Source organism: Bubalus bubalis, chromosome 15 (assembly GCF_019923935.1).
Source record: "Bubalus bubalis isolate 160015118507 breed Murrah chromosome 15, NDDB_SH_1, whole genome shotgun sequence".
Classification (NCBI taxonomy): Eukaryota; Metazoa; Chordata; class Mammalia; order Artiodactyla; family Bovidae; genus Bubalus; species Bubalus bubalis.
In genome coordinates, this window is record NC_059171.1 from 26,674,636 (window position 1) to 26,701,351 (window position 26,716).

A 26,716-nucleotide genomic window follows, 5' to 3' on the forward strand; every position below is an offset into this window, starting at 1 on the left:
GAAAGGAGAATGAAAAAGCTGGCTTGAAACTCAACATTAAAAAAACTAAGATCATGGCATCCAGTCCATCACTTCATGGCAAATAGAAGGGGGAAAAGTAGAAGCAGTGACAGATTTTATTTTCTTGGGCTCCAAAATCACTGTGGACGATGACTGGCAGCCATGAAATTAAAAGACACTTGCTCCTTGGAAAGAAAGCTATGACAAACCTAGACAATGTCTTAAAAAGCAGGGACATCACTTTGCTGACAAAGGTCCATCTAGTCAAAGCTATGGTTTCTCCAGTAGTCATGTAGGGATGTAAGAGTTGGACCACAAAGAAGGCTGAGTGCCAAAGAACTTACGTTCCAAATTGCGGTGTTGGAGAAGACTCTTGAGAGTCCCTTGGACTACAAAGAGATCAAACCAGTCAATCCTAAAGGAAATCAATCCTGAATTTTCACTGGAAGGACTGATGCTGAACTGCAGCCGAACAGCAACAACAAAGTGTGACCCTATCATGTGTTATTACATTATAAGTGTCAGTATTGTGTTCTGAGGGCAACCCAGGTGGCACTAGTGGTAAAAACCATGCCTGCCAATGTAGGAGACACAAAGGACACAGGTTCAATCCCTGGGTCGGGAAGATACCATGGAGGAGGGCATGGCAACCCACTCCAGTATTCCTCCCTGGAGAATTCATGAACAGAGGAGCCTGGCAGGCTACATACAGTCTGTAGAGTCACAAAGAATTGGACACGTCTGAAGGGACTTAGCACACATGCATTGTATGCATGGGCATGCAGATGACATATTTTTTTCCATTTCTTTCGTATCTAATATTCAATATCTTTTGCACAAATGTATAGTCAGGCCACCCAACATGGCTGTCTCGTTATCTGTACATGTTGGGCCGGACCAGTGCCTGCTTCACCTACACCCTATGCTCCTGACTAACTTTCCTAAGCATTTGCCCCCAGGCCCCAGCTGATAATTGTTCTCATCAAAGGGGCGGGGAGGGGCATGCCCCTCTGGTGGTTTCGCTGGTAGCTAATGAGCCCACCTGATGTCAATTCCTCCTCTAACCCGCAATCTCTGGAGAGAAAGAAGATGGCCGCCATGTCTTGCTTGCCCTCTGCTGCACACAGTGGGGTGTTGCTCCAGGACATTGCTTCAGACACGTAAGCGCCCCCACCCATTAAATCACTGATGTCTCTGTAGCTAACTCCAGTCTTGAAGCTAGGCAAGTACAGGCCTTGTAGGCCTGTGGGGTGCAGCCCTGCAACAAAAAACACTATATAACCTTTCCTGTGTCAGCAATATGTGCAAACACTTTATTCTCTTATGCTATAGTGTTGACTGTTAAATAACAATGCTATTTTTGCAGAGTATAACAAACATGGAGACAATTAGGAAAGGTATTTTTCTCCTGCTAATCTCAGAGGGAGCCAGTCAAGTTCTCTGTCCATAATGCAGCCAGACTGACCTTAGAAAAAAGCAAGACCCACCTCACTACATCCCCACTTAGTTATCTGTCAATAGTGTTCAATCACTATTAGAATAAAAGCCAAACTCTTTTAACATAGCCATAAGGCCCAACAGGACCCAGTCCCTTCTTACTTCTCCTTCTTCAAGTTCAGCCACTGCAACCTTTCTCCATTCTTTATACATCCAGATTCTTGAGCTGGACTGTCTATGTTCAGTTCTCAATTGGCCATTTACTAGCTCTGTGATCTTAGACAAAGTACTCAGTTTCTCATCTATAATATGGATGTAATAATGTACCCACTTGACACTTTTGTTGTTATGAGGATCACGTAATATATATGAAATTATCAATTTGTGACTGGCACACAGAGCTATAAGAGGATTCTTGTTGTTTGCTATTCTTGTATAAGTGCTTTAATACATGCTTTTGTCTCTGTTTTTAATGCTGCCTTTCCTTTAGCTAAAGTACACTTACTCATTTTATATCAGCTTAAATGTTCTATGTCTAGAAAATATTTCTTTCCATTTAAATTAGGTCAGAACTTCCTATTATATACTTTTCTAGTGCCCTGTATGTCCTTAGAAGTACTTACCATAATAATGACTAGATAATTAATTGTTAATTCTTTCCAGTTCTTCACTTGAATCCATCTCCACTGCTCCAAGGATATAAACCCAGTCCATCATGCTGATAACTTTGTAACCCCTCCATCTCTCACCCCCAACCTATGAACAATTCTCAATAGTTTAAATGACTGATGAGTTCCATATGCGCTCTCTCTCTTCCTGTCCTCCTTTCAGAATCAAAAGAAACAAGGAATGATGCGGCTAGCACCAAGTTATCAGGGACACTCAGGACACCTCTGTGCTCTGAAATGCACTCTGCACTGCAGCATCATGAAAGAAAAAATGAAACAGTGTGGAGAGATGGAGAAGAACAAACTGGGGAATAAGTTAGACGGTAAGAAAGGACACACATGTCTCAAAAAGGAAAGACTAATGATCCCAATGGTATTCCTGAAATCAGGGCAAGGGATCCAGTCATACATGGTAGAAAATACAAATGGGAACTCCTAGTAAGACCTCTCATATCCAACCACAGCTCTGCCTCGGGACCACAGCAAAACGAGTCCAATTGACAAAGAGACTCTCATAGTTTTCCCACATCTCCTATAAGAGCTCCAGAGCATTAGTTTTTCATCAGGAATATTTGTGTTCAATCTATTTCCTCATGCTCGGCCCCTGAATAGTCTCTTCATTTGTGTAATATTTTTCCCTCACTTTCTTCTTTAAGACCAAAATCAATTCTGGTGAACTCCACAAAATCTATATTATGAGCTATATGCTCACTGTCTCTCTCTCAAAAAAATGCATTTGTGTACCTGTGAATATCTTTCTATTATTTCCATATATATATATATGTACATATATGTATATATGTGTGTATATATGTATATATATATATATTAATTTTTTTCCTCTCCAATGTTTAACAGTTAAACCCAGAATGATTCCATTTATTTCCCTGTTTCAACCTTTCTGCACTCTCCAGTGTTATCCAGAAGATGTCAGTCTTACAACTCAAATTGATTCTTTGGCCCTCTCCTAACTAGCCTAAATACAAGTCAACTTAAGATCCCAGGGCAAAGACCCCTGAAACCCCCTAAAAAATCAAATAATAGACATACAATTTTATGTACTAGAATTTCCTTTTTGGTATTTAAATACATCTTGTCTGTTTGGGATTTACATATATGTAATTGGTTCGCAATTTCTATTCATAGACCTTTTCTAAATAGCTGAAACCAAACCAGTGTTGAGACTAAAGAATCACAGAACTGTGAAGTTTGAAGGGCCTTAGAATTTTCTACCCTCTCTACATGAATTTCTTTAATTCAAGAATGGAATGTGATTTCTTAGTACAAACTTATTTTCCTATTCATACATTGATTTATGCATCAAAATTTTAATAGAACATATTCTATATGCTTGGCAATGGGATAACTGCTAAGCATACAAATGTAAACAAGATGAAGTAGACACAATCCTTGTCCTCTGTTATGGGTTGAATTGTGCTCCTCCACCCCCCAAGACAGGGGGGTGTAGTCCCCCAATACTTTAGAATGTGAACTTATTTGGAAATAGACTCATTGCAGACTTAATTGCAACAATTAAGAAGATGAGGTCATACTGAAGTAGGGTGGGTGTTTAATGCAATATGACTGGTGTCCTTTTATAAGAAAAGGAGGGAGAGAGAGACAGGGAAAAGATGGTCATGTGGCAATAGAGGATGAGATTAGAATGATGCATCTTCAAGTCATGGAATGTAAAGGGTTTCTTTTTTTGTTATTTTATTTTTTAATTGGAGGGTATTTTTTTTTTTTACAATGTTGTGTTGGTTTCTGCTGTACAACTATGTGAATCAGCCATAATATGTATATATAGATAGATAGATGCAGATATCTATATCTATATATGGTATCTCAGCTGATAAAGAATCCACCTGAGACCCCAGTTTGATTCCTGAGTCAGGAAGATCCACTGGAGAAGGGATAGGCTACCCACTCCTGTATTCTTGGGCTTCCCTGGTGGCTCAGCTGGTAAAGAATCCACCTGCAATGTGGGAAACCTGGGTTTGATCTCTGGATTGGGAAGATCCCCTGGAGAAGGAAAAGGCTACTCAATCCAATATTCTGGCTTGGAATATTCCCTGGACTATATAGTCCATGGGGTCTCAAAGAGTCGGACACAGCTGAGCGACTTTCACTTTTTATAATTGCCCCCTCCTTCTTGAGCCTCCCTCCCAATCGCCATCCCAGGTAATCACAGAGTGCTGGGGTGGGCTCCCTGTGTTATACACCAGCTTTCTACTGTTTTTTTCAGTGCCTAAGTTGTGTCTGGTTCTTTGTGACCCCTTGAACTGAAGCACGCCAGGCTTCCCTGTCCATCACCATCTCCCAGAGCTTGCTCAAACTCATGTCCACTGAGTCAGTGATGCCATCCAACCATCTCATCATGTTGCCCCCTTCTCCTCTTGCCCTCAGTCTTTCCCAGCATCAGGGTCTTTTCCAATGAGTCGGGTCTTCGCATCAGGTGGCCAAAATATTGAAGCTTTAGTTTCAGCATCATCCTTCAAATGAATTTTCAGGGCTGATTTCCTTTAGGATTGACTGGTTTGATCTCCCTGCTGTCCAAAGGATTCTCAAGAGTCTTCTCCAGCACCACAGTTTGAAAGCATCAGTTCTTCAGTACTCAGCTTTCTTTATGGTCCAACTCTCACATCCATACATGACTAACCTTCCCACTAGCTATCTATTTAACACACAGTGCCTGGAGAATCCCAGGGACTGGGGAGCCTGTTGGGCTGCCGTCTATGGGGTTGCACAGAGTCGGACACGACTGAAGTGACTTGGCAGCAGCAGCAGCATATATATGTCAGTGCTACTCTTTCAATTCGTCCTGCCCTCTTCTTCCCCCTCTGTGTCCACAAGTCCATGTCTCTGGCAAACGTCAGAAGCTACAAATGGCAAGGCAAGATTCACCCCTATATAGGTTTCAGAGAACTCAGCTGATGCCTTGATTTTAAACCTCAGGACTTCCCTGGTGGTCCAGTGGTTAAGACTCCACACTTCCACTGCAGGGGGCAGGTTTTCAATCCCTGGTTGGGGAACTGAGATCCCACATGCTGTGAGGTAAGGTCAAAAAGTAAATAAATAAATACATTTAAACTTCTAGCCTCCAGAGCTATGAGATAATAAATTTTCTGTTGTGCTAAGCCACCTAGTTTGTGTACTATACCATGATAGCCCCAGGACTAATGCTCCCATAAAAAGATGATGAAATACAGACAAATAAGCTAATACAGTATAATAAATACTGTTATAATTGAAATATGGACTCTGATGAGAAAATATAAGAGAAATACCCATCAGAGGAGGCCAGAGGAGAGATTTATAGAGGAAGTGACTCCCCATTCCAAGAGCCAACAAAAAAAAAAAAGAGATGTCAAAGACTTGCCCAAGTAAATTACTGTGAAGCAAGTAGAGCCATTTTATAAATGGAGAAAAGCACCTAACTTACCTGCCTACAGTCCTTTGCTCAGCTCAAAACTTAGGTCACCGATCAGAGTATTATTAGATATGAATCTCAACTCAGAAGTTCTGAGACTCTGATTGTATAATATTTTAATTGGTTATCATTTTCATTTTCTATATTATGTAACTAAGAGAAAAACAAACCTCTTTCAAACATATAGTGACTGGAGCAACCAGTTTGTATAAGAGCACTTGCAGAGTGCTCCAACAGAGCCTTCATCTTCCTTCCCTTCCCTTCTGTCTGCCCTTACTTCTGCCCCATCAGAGCTCTGGGCTCCTTCTGTTCTCTCTCCTTTTTCCCTGCATCTGATTTGACTAAATTTCTACTAAATGACCTCCATCACTTATTTTACACAGATTTTCTAGAATCTCTCATGTACCCACCAGAGTTTTTGTTTGCTAGCCCCCGATTCTTGTTCCAAAATCACTATCTTCCCTCTAAGCCTCTAAGTCAAGGTTCTCCTGAGAAACAAAACCTATAGGAATTGGCTCACACAAATGGAGGAGACTGAGAAGTCCTACATTGCCATCTGCAATGTCTGAGTCTGCGTTGCCATTCAGTCTGAGTCTAAATGCCTGGGAACCAGGAAATCCAATGAAATGAAACCACAGTTTGGAGACAAGAGAAGATGAGATAAGATATTCCTTGCTTTTCATTGGCTGAGTTGTTGCCAAGAAAGGAGTCTATTTTTCTTCCTATTAAACTCAGCTATCATCACAGGGTGTGAGAGCTCCCTGTTCTGGTCTCCAGACTCCAATTAAGTATAGTAATTAGGTTTTCACTTGTTAATTTGTTGCAGTTCTCCCTTTTGATCAAGATCTATCTCTGAAAGCATCACATTAACTAGGTTTTTCCAGTTTCATTGACTTTTTACCCCTAAATGATAGGAAAGAGCTTTCCCTCGGTGTAGTGCATCCTGTCAGAGGGAAGGGACATATATTGGAAATCTGCTGAGATCATATTCAAGTAACTAGAAGGGGTAGGAGAGAGAACTCTCAGGTGCTTTTTATCTAAAGTCCATGTGTTATCAACATCATTGATATTGGTGATCATTGGAAACATGTCCTGATCAAAAGGTCCGTGACAGACTTTCAATAGGCCTGGTCTTTATATTCTAGTCTATCTCATCAGATGTCATCTGCTTCAGTTCTAGGAACTCTTTACTTTCAGATTTCCAGATGATGTGAAGTTCCAGACAGGGTTTGCAATGAGAATTCAGAACTTCTGTGTGAAGTGCAGAATGCCTCAAGGGGATCCCACAATGATTTTCTCAGTGTCCTTGACTGAAAGGGCAGTGGCAGTAATATCTCTAAGACAGGAGGAGTATCTTCATGTCACAGGGTCCAGCTACTGGCTATAATAACCTATGGGTCAAATGTGGTCCCCATGTTTTTGAGACAGTACCCCAAGAGCATCCTCTTCCTTTTCATATACAAAAAGGAATCTGATAACTGGGATGTCCAAGGGCAGATGGGTTCATCAAACCCTCCTTTGAGGCTTTGAAGGCTATGCCATTTAGTCCACCCTATAAAACTGGGTCAATGATGTTACTCTTTAGTAAAATACACGTTGGTTTGGCCATAAGAGAGAAATTTGAAATCCATTTTGGCAATAACTAGCCCAAGAAAACTTCTCAGTTGGTGCTTAGTTTTGCGTTTTGGGAAACTTAAGACACCCTGAAGTCTGACTGGACTCAAGTGTAGCCCTTGTTCTGATAATCAGATCAAACTGCAATTTTTCCTTGGCAACCTCATGCCCTTTTAAGGCTAAAAGCTTGAACAAGTAGGTTCTGTCTTCCTGTGAGGAGGCTTATGAAAAAGAGCAAAGAAGCAAATCACCCACATATTGCAACAAAGTAGAAAACCTCTGGAACTTTATATCATCCAGACCAACTTGCAGGACGTGTGATATGTAAGAATGATGCTAGGTAAGACCCTGAGGCATTAGTGTCCAGGGCATTGTTCACATTCCCCAGTGAAAGCAAAAGAGTACTGGCTAGCTTCATCAGCTGGATATTAAAGAATGCACTGCATAAGTCAATTACAGTAAAAAAATTTGGATCCTGTAGGAATGGGTGTTAGTGACTTATGAAGGTTAGAAAGTACAGGGTGTCAAGGGATGACAATGTTTATTGCTCAGAGGTCCTAGACGAACTTTTATTTTCAGCTGTTAGGTTTTCTGACTGGTGAAATAGTATTATAGGGACTGTTACAAAAGATAATGAGGTCTTGAGCCTTGTAATCTTATTTTATGGACATTATACCTCTAGGGTCTGCTTTATGTATAAAGTATTGATTAATTCTGGAAAGAGATTTTGAGGGATCTATTAGAAATGTAATGGGAGTTGTGCTGTGAATTTTACCAATATCAGTTGGAGATTTTGCCTTTAAGAACAGTGGTGGCTGATTCAATAGGGACAAAACAATCAATGTTTTCAGAATCATCTCTAGTATAGTCAGAAATGAAACAAATAAAAAATGTCAAAGAGTCATTAATTTACCTTGTTGGTTATTTTGATGTCTGCTGTTTAAATTCTAGAATTATTTCCCTCTTTTGGGAAAAATTCCAGCATGATTCTACTCTAAGAAGTCTTGGCTTAATAAATGAAAGAAAGTGAAAGTGAAGTCACTCAGTCGTGTCCGACTCTTTGTGACCCCACGGACTGTATAGCCTACCAGGCTTCTCCATCCATGGGATTTTCCAGGCAAGACTACTGGAGTGGGTTGCCATTTCCTTCTCCAGGGGATCTTCTAGACCCAGGGATCGAACCCAGGTCTTCCGCATTGTAGGCAGATGCTTTTACTGTCTGAGCTACCAATGGATAGGGGCAAAAGAACTAAGGGAAAAAAAGGTGTGCATGTCTCAAATGGACTAAACAAAAATGAATAGGTTCAGAGACAGGAACCCCTTGAGTTTCATTACAGATCCCCACTCTTGAAACTGTTTTAGTACTCCAAGGCAGGTACTGCCTTATAGTAATGGGACTGAGCACTGAGAGTGCAGCCTGTGTCAATTCATACTGGAAGAGAATGTTTCTCCAGGCTGATCAAGGGAGGGGTTAGGAAGATCCCCCATAGTTCCTCAGCTCCCCAGGACTGGGAATTATGAGGACGTTAGAAAGACTGGTTAGAGGGCTGAAGCTGCCTGAAGTGCTTAAATTTGTAACAGTGTCTTTCCAATGCCTTGGCTCTTTGCAATAATAGCAGAAACTAGGAAGATTTTGGTTTGTTAAGGGTCTTTATTAACTGGAGTTGACCATGAAGAGTCTTAGCAGTCTTCCTTTCAGGTGACTCATCTATTAACAGAAAGCAAGAGAGCTGGCATGCCAGACTGACTAAATCTGGAGTAGACACAGTTTCCCATTCCCTTATGATCCTTTTTACTGTAAGGAAAAGGTCCTGGTTCAGCCCATTAACAAACAAAGAGTTAAGAACTACCTTAACATCTAGACCAAGACCAGAAACTTCTTTAAAAATAATCTGAAGTCAGTTGTAACAGTCATGAACAGGCTTAACAGATTTTTATTGAAGCATTAATTTTGTTCCAATCAACAGATTTTGGTAAAGCCCCAGGAACTGCTTGATGAAGTCACCTAGCAACTGCAGATCCTGAGCTTGTCTCCCAGTTCTAATTCTAGAAACCTTTCAGGATTTTTCCAGTTAGTTTTCATCCAGTGCTGGGCCTGGCCTTCACACACATAAGAACTAGCTGATACCAGTCAGAAAAACCAGGTTGATAAGTCTGAATGATTATATTAAATTCCACAGCAAATCGATGAGAATCTTCAGTTATTTTGGTACAATCTTTGACTATTGCTTTCTTCAGTTCAGGAATTATAAGAAATTAAGGGTTTAGCCTCTGGATCCTCAGAAGGCTTAATTTTAAAGAGACAGGTTTTGATAAGTTCAGAGGAAAAGGGAGTGAGGAGAGTTTCAGAGAAGAAGAGCTGTTCGGTGAGAATGAGGATGGGGAACTGAGGCTACAGCTGCATAGGCGGCATAGAAGAAAAAAGTAAGATGGCACAGAGGCTGGGCCTGACTCAAAAAGCCAAGGAAGAGGAACCCGAGGCTTCAGAAGCCCTTTTTTATTTCTCTAATTGTCTGTTTGTCTCACTTAATCTTAAAATCTTATTTTTCAGAGAGGCAATTCTAGGTTTCTAATAGCATTGAAAGCTCAAAATACCAATCAAAATAGGCATTTTATTCAGCTTTGGAAATTTTAGAGCTATGGTGGTCCAATTTGGTTTTAAGAAAAGTAAGTTTGAGGATTTCAAAAGTTCTCTATAATAGCCATTAATATGCCAAATTGCCTTTGATCAGGTCAGCCTGTTTAGTCAGAAATATATATGAGAAAGAACTGTTTGTAAACAAAAAATGGTTGGAGTCCCTGTAGAGGTGGTACCCTCAAAATATTTGGATAGCTAGGATCTCATTTCTCAGAATTTTATCTCTAGATTTAAAGAATAATTTTTTAACAGCCTAAACAGCTCAGACAACTTACAGCTCAACTCAAATAGCCTGAACAGCTCAAATAGCTTGCAATTCAAACAGCTTAAACACTTCAAATATCTTAACCAGTCTGCAGGCCTAATATCAGGCAGTTCTAAGAAAATAACTTAGTCCTGGAGGAGTCAAACCAAAAGCTTCTCAGCTCAGTTTCTATAGAAGAACCCCTACTATTCCTGAGGAATAAACTGAAGGCTAAACTGGCACGGTTCTGATTAAACAGCCCCTATTCTCAAAGGAATGGGTCAAAGGCTGAACCAGTTCCAGTTAGAACAATCTGATTTCAAATTAGACTGAAGTGCCAAATGAATAGTCCCATACAGAGCAAGGCTTTAACCAGAAAGAGTGAAACCTTAAAATAGGTTCTTATTAAAACCTGGGGAGCTTAAAAACATAAAAAGGGCAGAAGCTCAAATCCAGGAGAAAGACATACCTTCAAACTGAGGGGTTTTCAAGAAAAGCATGAGCAACAATGAGCTCACTGTGGGTACCACACTTATATATTCACCATCCCTGGAGCCATCAGGGGTCTTCTCTGCATCCCTGTATGGACCATCAAAATGTTGACTTAAAACAAATAGACTGCCAGATATTTCTCCAGCAAAAAAAATGGGTGTATTTAGGATCAGCAAAAAAATTTCATTTGGGGGTCTGCAACTGTGGAGTGAAAGTGTGTTAGTTGCTCAGTCGTGTCCGACTCTTTGAGACCCCCATAGACAGCAGCCTACCAGGCTCCTCTGTCCATGGAAATCTCCAGGCAAGAAGACTGGAGTGGGTTGCCATTTCCTTCTCCAGGGGATCCTCCCAACCCAGGGATCGAATTAAGGTCTCCTGCATTGCAGGCAAGTTCTTTACCATCTGAGCCACCAGGGAAGCAGAAGCCACGTGCAAATCCCTAAACAGCTAGGGAAAAAGAACTCTTTCACAGAAGAGAAACAATTGGGAGCTTTAGAGTAAGCAGAGTCCGTGTCTTTTCAGTGGCTGTCTCTGCCAGGAAAGAAGAGGAGTCTTCTTTCATCCTGTTGGGCTCTGCTTTCATCACAGGGTGTGAGAGCTCCCCTTTCTGGTCTCTTGACTCATTTAGTTGATGTTTCTCTTCATGAAATTTTTACAATTTCAGTGGTTATTATGGTGTTACTATTGCTCCTAATTAAAGAACTCTTGACCTAAATGTGATTTGGGTTGGGGAGATTCTTCAAGGTACATAATATCTTTTTTTTTTTTTCAAAGCTTTTCATAGCACTTAGTGACCCTCAAGAAAATTGAGAGGATTCAAATCAGACATGGCTTCCTGGACATGTGTAAGTGGAAGCCACAACAAACTGTACACATACAGTCATCCCTTGGTATTCACAGGGGATTGATTTAGGATTCCCAGGGATTCTGAAATCTGTGGATGCTCAAGTCCCTTATATTAAATGGCATAGTATTTACATACAACCTATGCACATCATTCTGCATATTTTAAATCATCTCTAGATTACTTATCAATCAATGTAAATACTATGTAAATAGTTGTAAACACAAGATAAATGTTATGTAAATAGTTATTGGTATATGGCAAATTCAAGTTTTGCTTTCTGAAAATTTCTGTAATTTTTTTCAACTATTTTCAATCCATAATTGGTTGAATTTGCTGATGTTAAACCCACAGATATTGAGGACAAATGTACTACTTCTCCTCCCCCCATCCCAGAAATGGAGATCTACTGATAATGACTTTTCTTATTCAGTCATAATACTGATAAATAAAAAATAATGGTTAGGTAAGTGATGAAGGAACCCAAAGTACACAACCACTTGTAAAAAAAAAAAACACGTGAAGACTTTGTAGCAACTTGGAAAATATTTTTGATAAACAACTACAAGAAAAAATAGAATGAAAATTAATAAACAGGTAAGACTTTTAAAAAAGAAAGCAAAATATTTTGCTCCCACAAATAACCAATAAATTTCATTAAAAAAAAAAGCCCACAGGAAAATTACTTATAACCTCATCATCTTTAAAAATCAAATTTTTTTAATGTTTTCTTTGTCATTTTTGGCTCATTATGCACTTACCATATTCTCTAACTAAAAATTAATTCATTTGATTGTTTGGTGTATAAGGTGTATTTAAGGGCCCTGTAATATACCCTATTGCAGAAAGTGAAGAGGAACTCAAAAGCCTCTTGATGAAAGTGAAAGTGGAGAGTGAAAAAGTTGGCTTAAAGCTCAACATTCAGAAAATGAAGATCATGGCATCCGGTCCCATCACTTCATGGGAAATAGATGGGGAAACGGTGGAAACAGTGTCAGACTTTATTTTTTGGGCTCCAAAATCACTGCAGATGGTGACTGCAGCCATGAAATTAAAAGATGCTTACTCCTTGGAAGGAAAGTTCTATCCAACCTAGATAGCATATTGAAAAGCAGAGACATTACTTTGCCGACAAAGGTCTGTCTAGTCAAGGCTATGGTTTTTCCTGTGGTCATGTATGGATGTGAGAGTTGGACTGTGAAGAAGGCTGAGCGCCGAAGAATTGATGCTTTTGAAGTCTGGTGTTGGAGAAGACTCTTGAGAGTCCCTTGGACTGCAAGGAGATCCAACCAGTCCATTCTGAAGGAGATCAGCCCTGGGATTTCTTTGGAAAGAATGATGCTAAAGCTGAAACTCCAGTACTTTGGCCACCTCATGTGAAGAGTTGACTCATTGGAAAAGACTCTGATGCTGGGAGGGATTGGGGGCAGGAGGAGAAGGGGACGACAGAGGATGAGATGACTGGATGGCATCACTGACTTGATGGATGTGAGTCCGGGTGAACTCCGGGAGTTGGTGATGGACAGGGAGGCCTGGCGTGCTGCGATTCATGGGGTCGAAAAGAGTCGGACACGACTGAGCGACTGAACTTAACTGAATATACTATAGAAAGATAGTAATGAAGTATCTAGAGAAGTGTCACTCCCTCAAAGCCCTTCTATTAAGACAAAGATTAAGAATTCCCTTTGTGAAGTGAAGAAGTGAAGTGAAGTCGCTCAGTCATGTCCGACTCTTTGCGACCCCATGGACTGTAGCCTACCAAGCTCCTCTGTCCCTGGGATTCTCCAGGCAGGAATGCTGGAGTGGGTTGCCATTTCCTTCTCCAGGAGATCTTCCCAACCCAGGGATCGAACCTGGGTCTCCTGTATTGCAGGCAGATGCTTTGCCATCTGAGCCACCAGGAAAGCTCACACTTTATGAGGCATTCTTAATCCTACCCTCAGGTCAATTTTTGTTTACTTCTCTGGATATATTACTATAGTAGCATTTCAACCTATATGGTAATGATACTTCTCTTTAGCTAGACTCTGAGCATATTGAAAACAAAAGCTATTGTATTTTTTGTTGTAAGCCCTTGGTCTAAAACTGTACTTAGTTTATATAGAGAATAAGTGATAGAGAAAGGGAAAGGAAAATGGAGAGAGAGGAAGAAGAGCAAGAGGATGTGAGAGATTAATACTGGAAGGAATAAATGAGTTTGATATATGCAGATATGATTTGACTACAGCACAAGGAACAGCAGCTTCAAACCATCAAAAGAAGCAATTCTACTGGGTTTGTGAGGAGGTGACATTCATGCCCTTCGTTTCATTAATTTGATGCTTGTTAAACTGAACAGTCAACCCTATTATCCTACATTGTAAATTATATTTATTTTATGATCCATTTTTAGCCAGAACAGTACAAGTAGTGGAGATCATTATGGGAATTTAATGACTATTATGATTAGTAAGAGAGATGCTTTGAAGGTAACATCTGCCTCTTAGAATAATAAAACTGCACATCTGTTTATTTTGTTAGTTTGGAGCAAATAGAAAATATGTGTTTTTTTTTTAAGATTTCTCCACAAACAAGTGTTTTAGTAACCAGTGATTTATTAGAATCACATGTGCAAGAAGAAAAAACCTAAGTCTTGTCTATGTCTCTATTTCTATCTTTGTCTGTCTCTGTCTCCTTCTCCCCTCTATCACCATCTCACCCCTCATTCATACACACTTTACCCCATGTCAGAGGGAAAATTACCCACTTTGTCAGGTTTCCCTAGAAATCCCTAATAAGGATTCAAATATCCCTTACACACCATGTATCTTCCCTGGTGGCTCAGACAGTAAAGTGTCTGCCCGCAATGTGGGAGACCCAGGTTTGATTGCTGGGTTGGGAAGATCCCCTGGAGAAGGAAATGGCAACCCACTCCAGTACTCTTGCTTGGAAAATTCCGTGGATGGAGGAGCCTGGTACAGTACAGTCCATGGGGTCTCAAAGAGTCAGACACAACTGAGCGACTTCACTCTCTTCACACTGTGTATATGTTTGTGCATGTCTGTGTGTGTAATTTATGGATCACTAAATGTTTACTCACGAAGTTACTATAAAGGGAGGTTTACATTGTTTATTTCTTTGTTAAAAGCTATATTGTTTGGTCCTTGCCTGTGATGATGGTATATGATTTTAGTAACAAATTCAGTCTTTTGAGACTCTTCTAACTGGATATTAGTTGTTTAAAGGTTCCCATGATTTTACAGCCTTTGAAATTGTGTGCAGCAGACTGTTCACTCATTTATTAATCCCTCAATCTTATCCTTCATGGAAAAAACACATGTTGGATGCCTATGTACATGACTCAGACTAGGATAAGACTATGATCACAGAGGTCGTAGTAACAAGACAAGATTACTTGTTTTTAAGGATCTCACAATTTAGAAGGATAGAAAAAAATAAGTAAAGTCAATTGATAATTACAAAAAAGAAGTACATACAAGATGATGCAGGAAAGGGAACAGAGGGCTAGCTTCTGCCTGTAAGGATTAGGGAGGGCTTTGATAAAGTGATTCTGTTAAATCCAGACCCTAAACATACAATGACTTCATTGTGAGGTTCAGCAGCTGAATCATGAATCATCTACCTTAAGAGAGTTAGAAGAACAAAGTTTCCTTCACGTGTAAGTATGATTAGTAAAATGACAAGTGTGAAAAGTAGACTTAGATTGCCAGAAAAGACCCCAGAGATAATAATAATATTTACTCATCTAAAAAATGATACAGAAAAATCAGTTTTGATTTTAATTTGTGCCCAAGTTCTATAAATTCATGTATGTGACTATACATATCCTTCCTCAGGTTTGGCAAATTTTCAGCATTATTTCTCTTTTTTGAGTAGTGAATTTTTATGTTTTTAAAATTATTTTTGAGATTTATTTTTGATTGATTGATGATTGCTTTACAGTATTGGTTTGATATCTGTCATACATCACCATGAATTAGCCATAGGTGTACATGTGTCCCCTGCCTCTTGAACCTCCCTCTGGAACCTCCCTCCCACCTCCCACCCCTTCCCACCCCTCTAGGTTGTTACAGAGCCCTAGTTTGAGTTCCCTGTGTCATACAGCAAATTTCCATTGGCTATCTATTTTACATATGTTAGTGTATATGCTTCCAGGCTCCTCTCTCCATTTATCTCATCTCCTCCTTCCTCTCTCTTGCCCTTGTCCACAAGTCTTTTCTCTATATCTGCATCTCCACTGCTGGCCTATGAATAGGTTCATTGGTGCCATATTTCTAGATTCTATATAAATGGAATCTTTTTTTCCTTTTCTGAAAAAGAAAATCTTTTTTCTCTTTCTGACTTACTTCACTCTGTATAATCGGAGAAGGCAATGGCACCCCACTCCAGTACTCTTGCCTGGAAAATCCCATGGACAGAGGAGCCTGGTGGGCTGCAGTCCATGGGGTCGCTAAGAGTCGGACACAACTGAGCAACTTCACTTTCACTTTTCGCTTTCATGCATTGGAGAAGGAAATGGCAACCCACTCCAGTGTTTTTGCCTGGAGAGTCCCAGGGATGGCGGAGCCAGGTGGGCTGCCATCTATGGGGTTGCACAGAGTTGGACACGACTGAAGTGACTTAGCAGTAACAGTAGCAGTATTCCATTGTAGGTGTATGTACCACAGCTTCTTAATCGATTCATCTGTCAGTGGCCATCTAAGTTGCTTCCATGTCCTAGCTATCATAAATAATGCTGCAATGAACATTAGGGTACATGTGTCTTTTTCAGTTTTGGTTGCCTCAGTGTATTTGCCTGGAAGTGGTATTTCTGGGTTGTATACTGGTTTTATATCTAGTTTTTTAAGGAATCTTCATATTGTCTTCCATATCAGCTGTATCAAAAGACAGTCCCACTAGCAGTGCAAAAGGGTTCCTTTTTCTCCACACCCTCTCCAGTACTTGTTTGTGGCTTTTTTGATTATGGCCATTCTGACTGGTGTGACGTGATTTCTCATTGTGGTTTTTATTTGCATTTCTCTAATAACGAGTAATGTTGAGCATCCTTCATGTGTTTATCAACCATCTGTATGTTTCTCTTCTTTGCCCATTTTTGGATTGGGATGTTCTTTTCTCTGGTATCGAGTTGTATGTGCCGCTTGTATATTTTGGATATTAACCCTTTGTCAGTTGTTTCATTTGCCATTATTTTCTCCGATTCTGAGGTTTGTCTTTTCACTTGGTTATAGTTTCCTTTTCTGTGCAAAAGTTTTTAAGTTTAATTAGGTCCCACTTGTTTATTTTTGGTTTTATTTACATTATTCTAGGAGGTGGATCATAGAGGATCTTGCTATGATTCATGTCATACAGTGTTCTGCTTATGTTTCCTTCTAAGAGTTTTATAGTTTCTGGTCTTACATTTACCATTATTTCTTGAAACAGGTTTTCTACCTCTTTCTCTCCCTATTTTCCTTCTGGTATTCCCATAATGTGAATATTGTTTCAATTAATGGTACTCTATAAATTACATAGGCTTTATTCATTCTTTTATCCTTTTTCCTTCTCTGACTTGATAATCTCAAATGACCTATTTTCAGGCTCACAGGTTCTTTCTTCTGATTGATCAAGTCTTCTATTTATGTTCTGTGCTGCAATTACAGAACTATTTATGTTCAGTTCTAGAATTTCTGTTTGGTTCTTTCTTAAGAATTTGTCCACTGAACTTCTCATTTTGTTCACGGTATGGTTTTCCTGATTCTGTTATTTGTCTCTCTGTGTTCCCTTATAGCTCACTGAGCTTATGTAAATAAGTTATTTTGAGTTCTGTGTCAGGCAATTCATAGATCTCCATTTCTTTGGGGTTAGTTACTGGAAACCTATTGTGCTCTTCTAGTGATTTCATGTTTCTTGTATGCTTCTGTTAATCTCTGTGCATTTGATGGAACAGTCACCTCTTTCAGAACTTACATGTTGGCTTTGGTGGGGAAAGACCTTCATTTGTGGGTGGGTGCAGGTGGCACTGGCCGCTGGGTGGAGTGTGGTGGCTCTGGTTCTGGGGAGGACTGAGTCCTTAATATTTTATCAAATTAGTTTTGTACTTTTTCATAATATACTTTTTCACATTCACTGATTAAAACAGAAAATATCACAACAATAAGTGCAGAAAATATACTTGATAAAATTCTACCTTGAATCATGATAGAAATCCTCAGAAAAATAGGGACCAGATAGGAAATACTTATTCTGACAAAATTCATCTTTAAGAAATTTAAAAATAGTATAAAACTTAATGATGAAATATTGCACAATTCTGACCTGAGTATGGAAAAAGGCAATATCTAATGTAACGTTTTCATTCAACATTGTGCTTATGTTCACAGCAAGTGTAAGAAAAAGAAAGGCAATAAAAACAGTGAAGACTGGAAAAGAAGAAACTACAGTCATCATCTTTCAGGTTTGCTGCATACAAAGTCAATATTAAGTGCCGGGGTCCAGCCCCGGCTGATCCAGGGTATTTGAAGCGGGGACGGCATCGGCGACCTATTTAATTATTTATTCATCAAAGATATAAAGAGTAATAGAATGAGGATAGCTCAGTAGGAAAATTCAGTGGAGAAAAGAGGCTGAGTAGCTTGGTTTATGGGGGGGACCAATAAAACTTCAAGACAAGAAGCTTGCACCACTTACGTAGGCCACAGGCGTCCTTCCATTCTCCCGAAGGAGAGGAGACACTGAGGCCTCCCCGGTCGGATCTTAGAAGCCCAGGCATAATTAGTAAGCATGGTGGGTTCCGTGCTCCAGATGGAGACTCAGCCAGAGTGAGAGAGAGACATGGGGAGACCAGTATTTCGAGAAACTGATCCCAATTCTTTATTTTCCATGGTCTACTTTTATACACTGAGATGTTATGCAAAAGTCACGTGGGGTCAGCAGTCCTGACTTTTATCAAAGTCAGGTGCTTCATACAAATGTATACAGAGGTCTTAAGGGTGTTACATCATCTTCTGGCCAGGGGGGCCTGCTGACAATTTATGACCCTCTCCTTGTGACAGCGGTCAGTCAACCAGGACACTTATTTCTCCAGGGGTGATTACTCTTAAAACAGACGCCACCTACATTCCTATAGGGTGAGGGTGTAGTGGGTTTTAGTTAAGGAAAGAATTTACTTAGCCTAAGGTCTAATGTGATTAATATCAAAGGTTAATACTTATTTCTTCTATATATTCATTAATGTGTATAAGGACAGGGGATGTGGAGACTTAGCAGTAAACATTGGCTCATCAAATGAAAAACCCTTCACCAATACAATTTCTAATCAGCCCATTATACTTATACTAATAATTTTCTAACTTTTCTAAAGAACCTGTTTTTAGAAGGTTTAAAGCATCTCATGCCTCTCACAGTTTGGAGGCTGTGAGCAATCACATGTGGCCGGACAAGCCTGTCAGGCAGGCTAGAGAACCTTCAGAGGAGTTTGTAGGTTGAAACACTCCTATCACGCCCAGGAATTATTATTAACTGGAGCTCTAAGTTAACTCCTTCTCCGAAAGAGGTGGTGGGGGACAGCCCCCCGTCAAGTCAGAGGTGTAGGTGAGAGCACAAAGTAGTAAAGTGGGCAGGCTCTGGTTACGGGGGTAGATGCTCGAGGATTTCCAGGGGGACTCCTGAGGCTCGATCCCACTTTTGCGTATGTCGAGCCTCCTTCCTCATGACCTTTGCCATGGGTGGAGTGCCTCACGCCAGCCCCCAACAATTAAGGAATCAGTTTTTCTATACACACAGTAAACAAGTGGAAAAGTAAAATTTTAAATTGCCATTTACAATAATATTAAATGTCTAAGAATAGATCTAATTAAACATTTCTCCAAAATACTATATTTCTGTGAGAAATATAAAAAGACACAAATAAATGGAGTGTATACTATGTTCATAGATTGAAATATTTAATACATTTTAAGATGTCCATTGTGTTCCAAACAGACCTATAGTCAATGCTACTTTAATTATAATCCAAACTGGGGTGTGTGGTTTTGTTTTGTTTTAAATTAGTGAAAATTAACAGATTCTAAAATATATAAGAAAATATGAGACTTAAAAATAGCCAAGATAATCTCAAAGAGGAAAAAAATTTGTAATAGTTAACTCTACATTATATTGAGGCTATTTTTAAACTAAATTAATTTGATGAGGTTGATATAAGAATTAATTTAGTCTAATTGGTAGAAGAATAGATAAATTGACTAATAGGAAAAAACAGTATTCTGAAACAAACTTTTCACATGCTTTGTTACCATATGTAAAACAAAGACTCCATTACCAATCATAGAGAAAGAATGGTCGTTTCAAAAAAGTACATGGAGTTAATTGCATATTTATATAGGAAAATAAGAAATTGACCCCTTCCTTGACACCGCACACAAAAACTAACTTAAAATTGAGTATAGATAATGTAAAGGATAAAATAATCAGGATTCTTAAAAAGCTACAGAATATGACATTGGAATAGTCAAAATTTTTTAAATGGCACAGAAAAATCACTATGAAATAATAATCACTTTGCTACTTGATCACACTACTTCATATACTAAAGAGAAAAACCACAGATTAGTATCAGTGATTTATAATATATATATCTGACAAGGGACTTGTATACAGGATGCATAAATAATTCATACAAAGCAAAACAGGAAAGATGCAATTTTTTTTTAAATGGTCAAAGACCTGAACAGATACTTCACAAAACGGGTATTAAAATCACTGATACAGGCAAACAAAGACACTATAAGAAACTATGAATCAGTGTCCCTTATGAACATAGAAAGGAAATCCTCAACAAAATATCAGTGAACTGAATTCAGCAGCATGCTAAAAGAATTATACACCATGACCAAGCAAAATATTTCTATTCAAAACTACTTTGAAAAGTTCAATTTTTTCTAAAATAAAAATTTTTAATTTCTTTAAGAATTTTTTAAAATGTACATAAAATATAAAATAAAATTTTAAAAAATTTCTTTTACAGTGATTATATTGTGTACATATTCATGCAGCCTAGTCAATTTCTCATCTGTGCCCATTTTTTAATACTGTTAATAATACTTTCTGAAAAAAAATTTTTTTCTGTATGGTATAATTATTTTCATTTTTTAATGAAATGCCTATATTTTAAATTTAATGCCTATATTTTAAATTTTCATTTTGGATTAATGTGATATTCTTGTCTTTTTAAAACATAAAGTTTTAATTGAGGAAAATCTCTACTGGTGCTTCATTTTCTAATAAGCTTAGAAAAATTCTACTGAGTGGAGAAAATTCTGTTGTTTTTTAAATGTGTAAATACTTAAGCCCAGATGTTTTCATAGACGCTGTCTTTTTCCCTCCATTTAGAGTATCTTTCTTCAAAAAATATTCTTACAGGATAAAACCTGAGAATTAAATTGTTACTCCTGAATTTTATAATTCTCTTGAATGTTTCACAAAACAGATATGACGTAAAATAGCAGGATTTCTCAGTTTAATTTTGATGCTATATATATATACACATATATGTATATATATTTATATGATTAAAAATAGGAGTTCCATCAAAAGATTCTTTCAAGTTGAAATACTGAAAAGTGCAATTTTTCAAATTCAAAATTAAATCTTACACATTGAGCTATAAAAGGTTAATTTATTCAGTTTCTTTTTCAAGGATAAATTTCACCATCTTACTGCTCACAGGCTGTTTTCAATAATTGTAACACACTAAGAGCACTGGACTTTTTGGCACTCCATTTGTGAACATGTTGGTCAAAATTTTCTAACTGATTTGGAACAAACTGCAGTTAGAATTTAGAGAAGCCATTGCAGGACACAAATTAATATGCAAAAAGTTATTCAGATGTTAAAACACATAAAATAAGGTTGATACTCTGTACAAGGAGAGAATAGTATAAGGCATGCTATTATACTTTTTTGTATTAGACTTTAGTTTCATTAAAATAAAACTTTTAGCTTCAGTACTCTTACTAGTTTATATAAACACATTTTTAAATTTTAAGCCAAAGTTCTATTTTGATTGATAAAATTTTAGAACTTGTTTGGATACTAATGAATTAAGACAGAGGTTGGCAAGCTACAGCCCTCTGATCAAATCTGGAACTCCGCCTGTTTTTATAAATATAATTTTATTGGAATGTAGCCATGCTCTTTTGTTTATAGATTTTCTATGGCTGCTTTTGCACTAAATAGCAGAGTTGAGTAGCTGTGTAAAAACTATGTAGCCTACAAAGTCTAAAATGTTTACTATCTGGCATTTTTGCAAGATACAAATTTGCCAACCCCTCAGTTAAGCATATAATACAATGAATTTCAAGTATATTTCTGTGCTATGAGTTTCTTAATGAGCATTAATATTTTCTACAATGATTCTATGCTCTACCAAATTTTGTATTCATATTTCTCCCCACAAAACAAATAACTTTAATGGTGAACATCTTAACTGATTTTATAATAGCATTCACAATAGGATAGAATGATCTTCCAAAACTTTAACATTGATTCTATGAAATCAATAAAAAACATCAACTAATTATTGTAATTAATTGATTTTTCTATTTAAAGCAATAGATAAGTATCAGAAATAGATAATTTCAGTGGTGGGAAGGCTTACTAAGGAGTGCCCTTGGGATCAACTCCTCAACTCCTTTGGCAGATACAGGAAAGAAGCAAAATTGAGCAAATGAAGTCATGTTGGCCCAAAGATAGCTTTTGCCACCCATTCAGATTTATTCTGTCTTGGGCTAAATTGGCTGGCCCTTTGTACCACTGCCTCAATCTGTAATCCTTGGGACACAGTTCTGTGCAGCTGAAGCCATCCCCGAAGGGACTGACAACTCTAAACTATCTTCCAGCAGTCCTCACAGTAGCTGAATGAGCAAGTCCTTCCTTGAAGAGGGAACCAGGAAGTGCATCACCATGTTATGTTCATCCACTCCTTTGTACGTGTTCAGAAAGCAGCTCCTCCAGGATTCTGGTGAGCCTCTCTTCCTCAGGAAAACTTAGAAAAGGAAGGGCAATGGTGCTGGCTATTAATCCTGCAGCTGCAGCTGCTCTAAGGGTCTCAACTAAGACTCATTGTCTTTTTCATTTACTTCCCATTTCAAATTTCCCTTATCCTCAGCACATCTGGCAGTCTTGGCTGGCTATCGTGTACTTTTCAGACTACGTTTGCCTGAGAATTGTCATTTTCCATCAAAATCAGACAAGGAAGTACCAAGTGTGCCCAAATGGATTACTAGGTGTCAACAATATTCCTCCAAAATGTAATAGCAGCCCTTCCTCCTGCTGATGATCAGAGTCGAACATGCTTGCCAAGATGGTGACTCCCTCTTTTTGTTTGATGACCTTCAGACCCAAGAAGTCTGAAGTGTCCAGATATCAATCATAACTTTTCTCTGCCTCCTCACCAAAGTATTCTCCCTTAAGGGACCAGAATTGTAAACCTAAAAGAGTGCAGAATTGTCAGGACAGAGGCACAAATTCTTACCATTAGTCACTGGGAATGTGGGAATGATGTGGGGGATGATAAGTAGAGCAACTCCTGCTTCTATGCCTTGAACCATCATATTCTTTCTATGGAAGACATCGTTCCATATAAAGTTCTTTGACTTAAGGTATATACAGTGACCTGGAGGATGGTGTCCCATCCCATTAAGAGTATTACCTCTAAACTAGAACTTAAGTTATGCCTTTGTAAGGCCATTTCCAACACTCAGGTAGCAGCTTCTGGGTGGTGCAGTATGTTATATAACCAGTAGATTGTATTGTCATGGATCCACTTCCATACCTCTTTTTCTCTAAAATGAATTCCTATTCTCATGAGATGCTGTGCTGGCAGGTTAGACATGTCATATAGCTTCAGAGAATAGTGTTGGTTGAGGCTCTATAGGCTGAAAATGCAAACCTCTACCTATGATGTGTGCTGATCCCTGCTTAAATGAATCATTGGCTCTTCCAGGATGGAAGGAGCTCAACAGAGTCACCACCAAGTGGCCCATTGGTCGACTTGAGGGATGATGCCATACCAGAGCCTTACTATTGGTCTCTGTGGCTAGCAGGCTAGAAACACAGCAGCAGTGGTTAGATCAGCCTTGGTAAATTGGAGCCTATGTTGTCGAGTCCATTTATAGCTACTGTGACTAATCAATTTATGCAGACAATGGCAAAGTCTTACATGCATTGACTAGGGGGATTAAGTGAAGTGCCTGGGGCACAAAATTTAAGAAGGCACGCAGTCAAGGATTGGTCAGTGCAGAGTTACAGAAGAAAGTGAGTGTTTCCTTGTGTTTTTGGATCCCAGGTACCTCACTTGCTGTATGCTAGTTTCAGCCCTGTCTAAGTAATTTTGTTTACTTGTTCATTTAGTATACTTTCCATGGTGGTTACTTTCTGGTGAGCATTAACATGTGACAAATAAAATCAATCCACTTTTGTGCCCATTCCCATATAACCATTTATATGCCTTTATCTCAGACTTCCTCGTCTTCAAATTTCCAATCTTTCTCTTTCCATACTTGTGATCAACCAGCAATGACATTTCCACTGTCCATGACCCACTTTCTGTTAATCTCCTAATGTTGGGTAAGTTCTCTGTCCAACAAAGTGAATAACCTATCCATGCACTGTCCTTCAAGAGGGTCATCCTCTTCTATATCTTGCAGGGTCACCTCTGATTAAGCCTTGAGGACAGTCATGGTATATTGTAGGCTTGCATCCAAATACCAAAGTGATTCATTTGTCAAGAACTCAGACTTTTCTTCCTCCATTAGCTGGTCACTAAAGGTACTCTATCAGAGAAGGCAATGGCACCCCACTCCAGTACTCTTGCCTGGAAAATCCCATGGATGGAGGAGCTTGGTAAGCTGCAGTCCATGGGGTCGCTAAGAGTTGGACACGACTGAGTGACTTCACTTTCACTTTTCTCTTTCATGCATTGGGGAAGGAAATGGCAACCCACTCCAGTGTTCTTGCCTGGAGAATCCCAGGGACAGGGAAGCCTGGTGGGCTGCCATCTATGGGGTTGCACAGAGTTGGACACGACTGAAGCGATTTAGCAGCAGCAGCAGCAGCAAAGGTACTCTATACTTAAGTATACTTAAGTATGAGTTGAAAGAAGGCTGCTAGTGCATCAGTGTTGAATAACATGAGAGTCTGCACTACCTGCTTATACACATTTTTTTTTGTTCCCTCTAATCCCACTCCTGCTCAATCCTGGATGTATCACTTCCATTTTATAGTTAATTGTTTCTAGACATGCTCAACCTCATGACCAAGCAAAACATTGTCTATAGAGTTGATCAAGGTGATGTCATGTGCTAAGTACATCCTCATGGATGACTGGCAGCCTATGGGAAAGGTTCTGCAGGAGGTTCAGGCTGAGGTGAAAGAAATCTTGCCATGTGTGCCATACAGACCTGACTGTATTAAAGCCACCACGATAACTAGGTCAGATACACAAGAAGTAGATAAAGTTTTAGATGGCCTGGTAAAACACATGAGACCCAGACACTGGAGGGATAAACTCTGCAGACATCTAGAGGCCTGGCACATCAGCAAAAGTTTTCAGGGGTACAGTGGTCAGGGGCATTCTGATTCATCCTATCCAAATCAAAGGACAGATCTATGCTGTGATTTCCTAACAGACCCTGATAGGGTCCTACAGACTCTGGTGGCAGCATGTTCCACACCTGGGACATTCTGGTAGGATGTCTAGATGATCCAGATCTCTTTAGACTATCTTATGATGCTGTATTTAGTCACTCAGCATGTCCGACTCTTTCTGACCACGTGGACTGTAGCCTGCCAGGATCTTCTGTCCATGGAGATTCTCCAGGCAAGAATACTGCAGTGGGTTGTCATGCCCTCCTCCAGGGGATCTTCCCAATCCAGAGATCAAACCCAGGTCTTCCACATTTCAGGTGGATTCCTTTCTGACTAAGCCACCAGAAAAGACCTGTCTTATGACAGAGAGCAGAAAAGTTAAGCTAGTGCAATTTCAAAACTATAGCTGTGTACTGTTTTCTATTCTGTCAGAATACCAGCTGTTTCTGATCCACTTCTTTGATAGGAATGATGCAAGTGCCTCAGGCTATATTAATCTGCTCTAGTGAAATAACAATTCACACAGCTGTAGGCAGGTTTTATTCATTGGTTGATCTTTCAGTAGCCTAGAGTTAATCTAGTTTCTTCATGGGCCAGACTGGAGAATTAAATAGACATGTGATAGGGAGCACCACTCTAAGAGATGGAACAAACATATGCCATCCTTCTCCTCCCCTGATGTAGTATTTATTATCTTGGTTACAGGAGATAAAGCCTTAGATGCTTCCCTTGGCCTTACCCACTATGATATAATCCACAGGTCAAATACTCAGTATGGGGAATGTGCCAACTACCAAGTGTTTCCATCCTAAATAAATATTATGGAACTGCAGAAATGATCACCAGGCACACCTGTGATGCCAGTGGACTGATTGAGACAACCCTTAGATAAAACCTCATTTATCACATGGCTATTACACAGTCTCACTGTAACCAGAGGGTAGGAAGAAAACGATGATGCTTTGGATCTTCTGATATTAAAGTGATCTAACAGTCTTCAAAACGTTTGGTTAGTTCCATTTCCTTAGTGTATACTTATCTGAGTAAATGGCACTAAGTGCCTTTGGGGAAAAACTGGGTTAATCATTATCTTGTGCATTTGCTGTGGTTCCTCCTTCCTAGGAACCCAGCCTTTTTTCAGTCAATGAGTTATAAGTTAAAACCTGCCTAAGATCTAGAAACTGGATGAGAAATCACTCTGTTTTTTGAGACAACTTGCCTTGGACTTCTGATCACCCACCCTGATATTTTCTGATGGTACAAGTTGACTTGCAATTAAGAAAGTTAAAAGGGAAAACACAGACTGGGGGGAAAATATTACAATACATCTAACTGGCAAAAGAATTTTGTATATCCAGAATACATAAAAATCCTAAAAATCAGTAAGAAAAATATGAAAAAGAAGAAAAAAGTACTTGAACAGGTATGTCAAAAAAATGTTATATGTGTAACCAGTTAGCATATAAAAAGATGCTCAATACAGAGATATTCTTGATTCTGTAATATGGGAGTAACTGGTATTAAACTACCATTCTGTTATAAGCAACTCTAAAACTGGACAAAATGTATTTAAACTGGGGACCTGGTTTCGATCCCTGGATTGGGAAAATCCCCTGGAGAAGGGAACGGCTACCCATTCAGTATTTTGGGGTTGCATGGGGTTGCAAAGAGTCAGACACGACTGAGAGACTTTCACTTCACTTCACTTCAGATGTTAGATGACAGT

General features: G+C 39.1%; 1 long non-coding RNA gene across 1 annotated transcript in view; it reads left to right on the forward strand.

The window, feature by feature from the left end:
• The first annotated feature begins 1,026 nt into the window (after window positions 1-1,026).
• The window catches only part of LOC123329450, a 44,966-nt gene continuing 19,276 nt past the window's right edge, over window positions 1,027-26,716 (forward strand). The window contains exons 1-2 of the long non-coding RNA XR_006544892.2: window positions 1,027-1,160; window positions 2,269-2,428. This is a non-coding gene — a long non-coding RNA (uncharacterized LOC123329450). The remainder of the gene's footprint in view (window positions 1,161-2,268; window positions 2,429-26,716) is intronic.